Source organism: Aegilops tauschii, chromosome 7 (assembly GCF_002575655.3).
Source record: "Aegilops tauschii subsp. strangulata cultivar AL8/78 chromosome 7, Aet v6.0, whole genome shotgun sequence".
In the NCBI taxonomy this organism is placed as follows: Eukaryota; Viridiplantae; Streptophyta; class Magnoliopsida; order Poales; family Poaceae; genus Aegilops; species Aegilops tauschii.
In genome coordinates, this window is record NC_053041.3 from 16,215,303 (window position 1) to 16,225,021 (window position 9,719).

The window sequence follows — 9,719 nt, forward strand, 5'->3', positions numbered from 1 at the left end:
TGAAGCTTTTTAAAACATGGTTGTAGCAAAATAACAAGTTTGAAAAGGAAAAGCCTTGAATGATTTAAAGTGTTGATTTAGCTGTACAACAAAAGTTGGGAAGGAAGCTTATTTACATTATGCTTCCAGCAAAAAATATTGTAGGGATGTAGCTAATTTGCAGGTAAAAATGTATATTTTGGCTCTGCAACAAATCTAACAGAAGGTTGTAGCTATTTCCTGTGAGCTTCCAGCAATTTAAGTGTGTGACAAAAGTAGCATTCACATATTATTTTTTTCAGAAAATATGTTTTGAGGGAAAAATGCACAGAGATTCCCTTGATACTTCGATGGATGAAGTTTGAAATATTTTCATATTTCAGAACCAGCGAAACAAAAAATAATTGTCAATGCATGATCATGTTGGCAAACAGAAGAACGCATCCATTAAAAACATAAGTGCATCATCCAAATATCAAGTTATCATCGGTTTACATACCAAAAGGACACATATGTTTACTGGAGGTATCAACAGTTTACATACGAACGCGCACTACTCTAATCCTATGAGAACGCTACCACCTCGGACATGATCTAGACCTAACGAAGAAACAAGCTTGTTCGTCTTGAACCTTCCAGAAAATCAAGCCGCCAACTCATCCTTGAACGCCCGCTCCTTTGGGGCATTGTTCATTGGGTGACTGAAAAGGTTGTATGCCACATCGATGCGGTATCGCGCCATGTCTTCCTGTAAAAAATGAATACAAAAAGTAAGCAAGTATGATACTAGTTATTCTTGTGTTGCATGAGTATTGAAAACAAAAGGTAAAACAAGTATGATACTAGTTATTCTTGTGTTGCATGAGTGGTGAATGCAAAAAGTTCACATCCAACCACCGCAAAAAATTGATATGGATGTAGCAAAATTATTATATGGATGAAGCAAAAGCAGAATGTAGTTATTAAGCAAACTGGGTAGTCTGATAACTCCTACTATATCTTTGTAGATAGATGAAACCTCTAACCTGTAAACAGCAATCCAAACCAGATCTCTTCTTTCTCTTGAGATAGGTACATCCATCACTGCTGAATCGTCGGGTTTGTGTCATTGTGTATAGCCTGCAGGGGTCTTGGAAATATGTGACCACTGTCTTGAGGTACTGATGTCCGCCTAATTTCCATCCATTGCTCCAGATATAGCACCCTTGGGTCCAAAATCAAATCTCACCCAAAGTGACGCAGAGCTACCTACTGGTGAGTAGTAATATGTAACTATCCCTGTTATTATGTGAACCAAATAAAAGTTCTGCCTTTTCAGCTATAGCTGAGATTTTCGTTGACAAATCAATGTTAAGTTGACAGATTAGCATATATTTGGCAGGCAAATCCAAAGGTCTGCAATAGCTATGCGCTATATATACAATACACGATAAATCATATGTTCTGCTTTTTTTACGAATGCAAAATTCTGAGTAACCGAGCCATGCGGTTTTCACTCTGGTGTAAAAAGTATGCCATGTTAATTTGCACTAAACATAAACTTTTGTATAGGAACCATGACTTAGTTTCAAGAGGTAATCATAAAGTTTAATGTGTTAATTTCAATATTTGCCTCTATCACTGCAATTCTGTTCTCATGAACTAATGTAATGCATGCTACCTTTTTCTTATCTCTGATGTAACAGTCACAGTTACATAACAGAACATTGCTTACAACAATTCATTTTGGTTTCTTTCCATAGTAATTGGTATGCTGGCCAACTCATTTATGAAGCAGTATTGATAGGACAAGGTGATATATTACTAGATTTAGCTCTCTGCATAGAAGGCGACCTATTTGTGCCAGACCCCTCTAATATGTATGCTGTTTTCTTCTAGTCTCTGTTATGTTCCTATCGGATCTTGCATGGTTCAGTTGTTTATTAGATAGTGCACTGCAATGCATGACCTTGACATACGTTTCTATACACACGTTCAGATCATTAGCTTGTTGATTAACATATGATTTTAACATTGTCTTGGCAAAAATATTATGTTGAGGGTACCTTGGTGGCTTCGACGCTTGAACATCTTAGTGCAGGCTGCTGAAAGTGTACGACTAGATGAAGATAATTTACAAGGCCCTCCAGAGATTGATGATTTATTACCAAAAAAGCCTCCTAAATCTACTAGCCAAATTAAAATAATTTGTACGCTCAAACATTTTTTCAAAAACATATGTAATGTGATGTATATGGTCCAGTTATAAGCCACTATGATATTCTTGCATGCATGGGCGAGTGGAGAGGTGTTACAGGTTATAGGGAAACTCTGAGTTAAAACTTCATCAGAATTATGCGGGGGAAACAATTTGTGAAGACTGATGGAAGTTGTATTCCAAATGGATGGTCGACTGCCATTTAAATTTCTCTGTTATCCTCCTTTTTCAGGGTAGCTGAAAATTTAGAAAAGGAGTGCATAGGAGGAGCCAGGAGCAAGTACAGAAGAATTAGTCTTTAAATGAACAAATATTTGAATTATGTATTAGATTTTAGCTTCATAGGAAAACTTTGTTCTAGTTTGCAAGATCTTTTCATAATTATTTGTATCTTTCATATGAATCTCTGATTTGATTCAATTATGAACTCAAGTTGTTTGTTCCTACTAGTTAGTCCACTGCCTGTTTTTACTAAGGATGCTAATTGTGCAAATGGTATTCTTGTGAATGCAATTGGTGATATGGGCGGATGCCTTTTATATAATGAAATTTGTTGCTTATGATTGTAATGGTTGATATGGGCAGATGCCTTTATATTATGATATTTGTTGATCATTCTGCACATGCATATGTGGTGTGATAAAGTAACTGGATTTGAAATGATAATTGCACATTCTACATAAATCAAATAATATTTAAAGTAAAATATTCCATGCTTACAAAGAAGCTTATGTATATTTAGAGACGAATATGACGTCTCTACACAACGTGTATAAGAATGGGCCCATGACGAATGAAGGTCTTTACGTAGAGACGTGATAGAGCGCATCTAGCATAACGTCTCTACATACCTAGAGACGATTTTGAATGTCTCAATATAGCGCCTCATGCCATGTAGACACGCTTAGCTAGCGTGTCTACATGTTTTGAGACGGTCCGTGAGAAGACGCTCAAAAGACGCTTTACTAAATCGACTGTATGGTTGCCTAGAGATGAAATAACATGTCTCTAGCTATGAAATTGCACGTCTCTACACGTAGATTTTCTTGTAGTGTCGGGGGGCGGGGGATCGGTCGGGAAGGGAGACTCAGAGGCGACGAAATCGCCCTAGAGGAAGAGAAACCCTAGCCTTGCGGAAGGGGAAAGTATGTGTACAAATCTAACCAGACTTTGTTGATTTTACATTTCATTTCATTTCATTATTGGTTTTACATTTTACATCATCTCTTTGTTGATTTTCATAGGTTTATTTTTTACGGATGTAAAAAAAATTGTACACATTCAACATTTTTCATATACATTAGGCACATATTTTATACACACGTTTAACATTTTCAAATAGATGATTAAGATTTTTCAAAACTTATAATTTTTATTTCTAGTTTTCTGCATACACATTGCACATTTGTTTCCAGATCTAAAACATCTTTTTAATACGTGTTTAACATTTTTCAGTTATAGGATTAACATTTTTTGAATACATGGCCAATATTTTTTAAATACAAAATAAACATTTTTAAAGAGAATAAATTTTTTTCACACACAATATACATTTTTTTCTAGTCATCACGAACATTTCTATATACATTTTTTTATGTTTTTTCAAATACGTAATTAAAATTGTGAAAATATAAGTTTCTATGCCTACTTTTATTTAATGTACTTTGTGCATTTTTTATAAAGAACGTATATTTGTTTGATACACATCAGGAATATATTTTTGATATACATTTCACATTTTAAAAATGAAGGATCAACATTTTTTTGATACACATAGTTTTTCTATACATGACAAACATTTTTATACACATTTAACATTTTAAAAATTCTTGATTATTTTTTCAAATACATGATCAACTTTTTTCATACTCAATATATATGTTTGTTATAGATTTTTTTATACATCAAAAACATATTTTCTATACACATTTAACACTTTATAAATATTTATTTTTTAGCATGTTTTGAAAGTGTTTTTTAATATATATTACGGAATATTTAAAAGCATAAACATAAGGAAACGTAAACGAAAGAAAATGAAAGGAAAAAAGAAACCAAAACAGAAAACAAAAATTAAACCCGGACAGAACAGTGAAAAAACTCGAAGCAAAAAAACATGGAAGAAAAACTAAAAACTAAACCCCGCGAGAAACAAGGAAACATCAGCGAACCAAGTCTGTACGTGGGCTGGCCCGAGTGGCGAATTGCTTCAGCGAAGGACCATCCTTTTGACGCCTGCGGGCGTTAAATAGTATCTGCCCCCATAGGTCACCTATGGCTCTCAGCCACCGCCACGTGTCGCGCTGAGGGCGCTCTTTCTGATTTTTATTTTGTTTTTGTCGGAGGCATTTTTTTCTTTTAGATGGTTTTTTTTTCTATTCGGTTTTCTACCAGCCGTTCTTAACTTTTGTAAAAAAATATGTAACAAGAAATTTACGCGAAAAAAGACATAGATAGTGAGCATGATATATTTGGTTACAACTACAACATATCAGTACTCCGATGAAACAAATGTACATAGAGAGGTAGGTCACAAAAGAATAATGAAATGGAAAGTTATGTGAGCCCGCCAGTTGTACTCCATCTCAGGTCAGACTACAATTACATAACATGGACTATTTGATATCGATACTAGATACTACTATGCCTCTACATGAACAGGAAAAACTACATATACAAATCTAATCAGACTTCAACAAAAAACAGAGGTACATTTCATTTCATTATTGGTTTTACATTTTACTTCGTTTCTTTGTTGATTTTCATAGGTTTATTTTTTACACATGTAAAAAAATAGTACACATTAAACATTTTTCATATACATCAGGCACATATTTTATACACACGTTTAACATTTTCAAGTAGATGATTAAGATTTTTCAAAACTTATATTTTTTATGTCTAGTTTTCTGAATAGACATTAAATTTTTTGTGTCCAGATCTAAAACATCTTTTAAATATGTGTTTAACATTTTTCATTTACAGGATTAACATTTTTTGAATACATGGTCAATATTTTTTAAATAAACAATGAACATTTTTTAAAGACAACAAACATTTTTCACACACGACATACATTTTTTCGTAGTCATCACGAACATTTCTATATGATTTTTTTAAGTTTTTCCAAATACATAATTAAAATTGTGAAAATATATGTTTCTGTGTCTACTTTATTTAATGTACTTTGTACATTTTTTATACAGCAGGAATATTTGTCTGATACACATCAGGAATATATTTTTTGACACACTTTTCACATTTTTAAAATGCATGATCAACATTGTTTTCATACACATTGTTTTTTGTATACATGAAAAACATTTCTATACACATTTAACATTTTTTAAATTCTGATTAAAAAAATTCAAATACATGATCAACTTTTTTCATACTGAACATATATGTTTGTTATAGATTTTTTTATATACATCTGAAACATATTTTCTATACACATTTAACACTTTATAATATTTGGTTAATATTTTTTCACTTGTTTTGTGTAAAGTGTTTTTTAAATATTTGGTTAATATTCTCAGTATGAACTTCTTCAGTCAATGCAAGTACCTGCCCAGCTATCAGCACATGTACTAGTACTCGCTTTTCATGAAAATCATTCCTATTGATGAACACACACTTGTTTTGATGGATGATACTCACAGATTAAAATCGCGGGCAAAACGTTTAGCTGCAGAGAATTTCCCCGCGATGGCTAACAAAGGAATGGAGCGATCTCGGGCGATAGCGGCATTATCTCTCCCGCGATTTGTACTACTGGAAAATCGCGGGAAGATTTCTCAGCCGCAATTACCGGGAGATCGCGGCCCTACGCCGTGGGACAAAGCCAGGGCGGACAGGGTCGGCCAAAGAGGGGCCGGGCGCCGATGAAGGAGCCGCCTGCTGTTCCTGTTTAAAAGAAAAACACAACTCGTCGAAATAAACATGTCGGGATGTGATGACACGGTGGGAAACCGGATCATAGCATCTATAGCCCTTGGTGTTAGCCGGGTAACCGAGGAAGACACACGAAAGGGAACGAGGGGCAAGTTTATGAGGAGAGGTGGCGGCAATACTAGGATAACAAAGACAACCGAAAATACGAAGACCGTCGTATGAAGGAGGAGACCCGAAGAGGAGGTGGTGAGGTGTAAAGTTCCACCGGGTGCGACAGGGACGAAGGTTAATGAGTAGGGTGGCAGTAACAAGAGCGTCGGGCCAGAAGCGAGGTGGCATGTATGCGTGGAAGAGGAGGGTACGGACGCAATCGTTAAGAGTGCGAAGAATGCGTTCCGCCCGACCATTCTGCTGTGAAGTATATGGACAGGTAAGACGAAAAACAGTGCCATGTGTGGAGAGAAGATTGCGGATGGTGGTGTTGTTGAATTCTTTTCCGTTGTCAGTTTGCAAAGCTAGAATGGGACGACCAAATTGCGTAGACACGTAAGAGTAGAAGGCCGTAAGAGTGGCAGCAACTTCGGACTTCTTACGTAATGGAAAGGTCCACACAAAGTGAGAGTAGTCATCCAAAATAACAAGATAATAGGAGAATCCAGTATTACTAGCAACAGGAGAGGTCCAGACATCACTATGGATTAACTCGAAAGGTAACGACGCAACCGTGGATGAAGCACTAAAGGGAAGGCGAACATGTTTGCCCAGACGGCATGCGTGACAAGAGTGCGCATCCGTTTTATTACATGTAAAAGAAAAATCCCTAATAATGTGACGAAGAGCGGTGGAGCTAGGATGACCGAGACGGGCGTGCCAAAGATCAACGCCGGCGGAGAGTGCAACTGGTCCAGCATGTGAAGATGATGGAGGCTGGACGGAGTATGTATCGCCGGGACTGTCACAGCGGTGAAGAACCATCCGGGTGAGGGCGTCCTTAACAGAAAAACCAACTTCGTCAAATTCCACAGTTACAGAGTTATCTCGAGAAAGTTTACGAACACAGACTAAATTCTGAATGAGTTCAGGAGACACAAGAACATTATTGAGATAAAGTGGTCTAGAGTTCGAAGGAAAACTGGTAGAACCAATATGAGTGATAGGGAGACCAGCACCATTACCGACAATGATACGAGAAGAAGTGTGAATAGGAGACGCAGAAGAGAGGTTACCCGGGTAAGCGGCCATGTGCGAAGATGCACCGGTGTCCATAAACCAATCGCCACCGCCGGAATAAGCCCCGACCGGAGGCTGCTGATGAAGAGCAGCAAGTAGGGCCGGATCATAAGAGACCGGCGCGGGATAGCCGGAGGAGCCGGTCACGCCTGTGTTGGTGGTTGGCCCGCCATAGCCAACCGGAGCAGGAGAGTAGTAGGCCGGTGGAGCGACCGGACCGGGTTGCGGACCGGCGAAGAATGCCTGATGGCTGGAGGGACCGGGCCCAAGGAGGCTCGGAGCGGGTGGGTGGGGCACGGGCATGGTGTAGGCGTGCACAAACCCTGTCCAGGGGTTGTGGCCACCCCCCCAAGGCGGCGTCGGCTCCTGCTGGACAGGCCCGGGGCGCGGCTGTTGCTGCTGCCTCTGGCGCTGCTGCTGCTGGGGCTGCTGCTGCGGCGGTTGTTGAGGAAGAGCCGCAGGAGAGGAAGCTCTGATACCATGTAGAAGGTTATGCAACTCACGATATATTGATCGGGTGCAATATGCACGTATATATAAGTACAAAGAGTAGCCACGTCCTCAACTATACATGGAAGGAGGAGGGTTTGTTGTACAAGAAATACACATATGTATCTACATCTCAACATGGTCGACCATGAGGAGATCGTCGCCGCAGACCACAAGCCATGCCTGCACAAAAGATTCTGGCTCTATCTCGCTGCACCACTCAGTTGATATCTCCCGCAGGCCTAACCGAGGGGCTAACCGCAGAGTATAGATCCTCATATCATGGTCCATGGCGATGAACTGACCGTTGAACTGCACGATCTGGTATATCCACCCATGAGGCAGTTGGAGTTACTCCCAAGAGTCACTTCCAACGGGCCAATCAAACAGGGAGGATTGAGTGCTTACAAGGAGATGTGAGTTGGGAGATGTAAGTGGAGCAGTGAGAGTGCCACCATAGTAGCCGTTGCTGAAAGGGAGACGTGGAGGCCAAACCATGGCCCCGGTGAACACATCGACGACAAGACACTCTCCACGGTAGCAGCAGATGAGATGGCCATGTGAAGAGCCAGCAAAGTGCATGTTCTCAAAAGTTTCTTGAGGAATCTGGCAGCGAAGGGTGCTATTGTTGCTAGCTACATCAATGACTTTACGTACGCGTAGCATGTATCGAGAATTCTCAGGAACAGAAGAACATTTTTCAGAAAAAATGGAAGGAAGAGAAGAACCTTGGATAGGGCCAGCGGGTCGGATAAGAAGAGGTGGGATTAATGTGCATAGGTTAGATGTAGATCGGTAGGAAGAGAATGCTGCACGCCAGGAGTGGCAGGTTGCAGCAAAGGCAAGAATGTCAATGGAGGATCCCAACAGAGCCACAATTGAGTGAAGCGGGCCATCCGGAAGATCGGCCCAACCTTGTAATCCAGACACAACAGGGCTAATTGAAGTAGAAACCACTGACATTTTGCTGGGGCTCTGCATGATGGGAACTTTTCTGCATCACATACCAAATTCAGGGCCTAATATCAGAACCGATGAACCATTTCAAGGATATGATAAAATAAACAGACATATAGCATGCAAGAACAATTGGTATTTCCTCAGGGGCCTAAAACAGGCCTATGCATGAAGAAACTTCTTATACACTAGCAAAAATAAGGAATTTGATTCGACTACACTCTTGTGGGATGCCAAAGTTCAGGCCGTTTGTTATCAGATAATAAGACCTGTACTGTTTATCAAATGTCTCACAACAGTAGACACTTTTTAACGAAGCCCATCATTTATAAGAACATGAGGTTAAAAGAGGTGACAATTATTTATACCGTGAGACCGATACGTTGATGATATTTTTATAAGATCATTTCATGCATGGAGCGCCAATTTCTGAGGAAAATCAAAGCCTAACCGGATCAATACATTCTAATTCAGGGCACCCAAAGATCCAGCGCGAGCCGAGTTCTAGATGATTCGTAGACATATGCATGCATGACCCCATATAGATGAAACAAGGGAAATGTGTACGGGAGAGAACGAGCACAACACAGACCTTGCGGATCAGGATGGGAAGGGGGAGGCGGTGGGGGTGGGCTGTCGCCGGCGTCTTCGATCTCCGGCGTTGTGGCGCTGTGGCTGGATCGCCTCAAGAAACCGCCCGGCCGCTTCGCCCGGAAGGGAAACGGGTTGTTCTCTCTCTCTCAGACTCTCGTTACTTTATAAGGCTTTCCGTTGTGGGCCGACTTGGGTTTGCATGGGTCTAACTACTGATTGCTTGCTCTAAAAAATATATACTACTCATTGTTTCCTGAAAAAACAAACTAACTGCTAGTTGGCTTTTCCCTAAAAAAAAAGACTAACTGCTAGTTTCTGCTTTGTCTTTGCGGGGAACTTTGAGACCTTTATTCAAACAAAAGTACTCATGGGACAATCA

General features: G+C 39.6%; 1 pseudogene; it reads right to left on the minus strand.

Moving 5' to 3' along the window:
- Nucleotides 1-7,915: 7,915 nt before the first annotated feature.
- Nucleotides 7,916-8,770, minus strand: LOC109756444 (uncharacterized; annotated as a pseudogene).
- Between the last annotated feature and the right edge of the window lie 949 nt (nucleotides 8,771-9,719).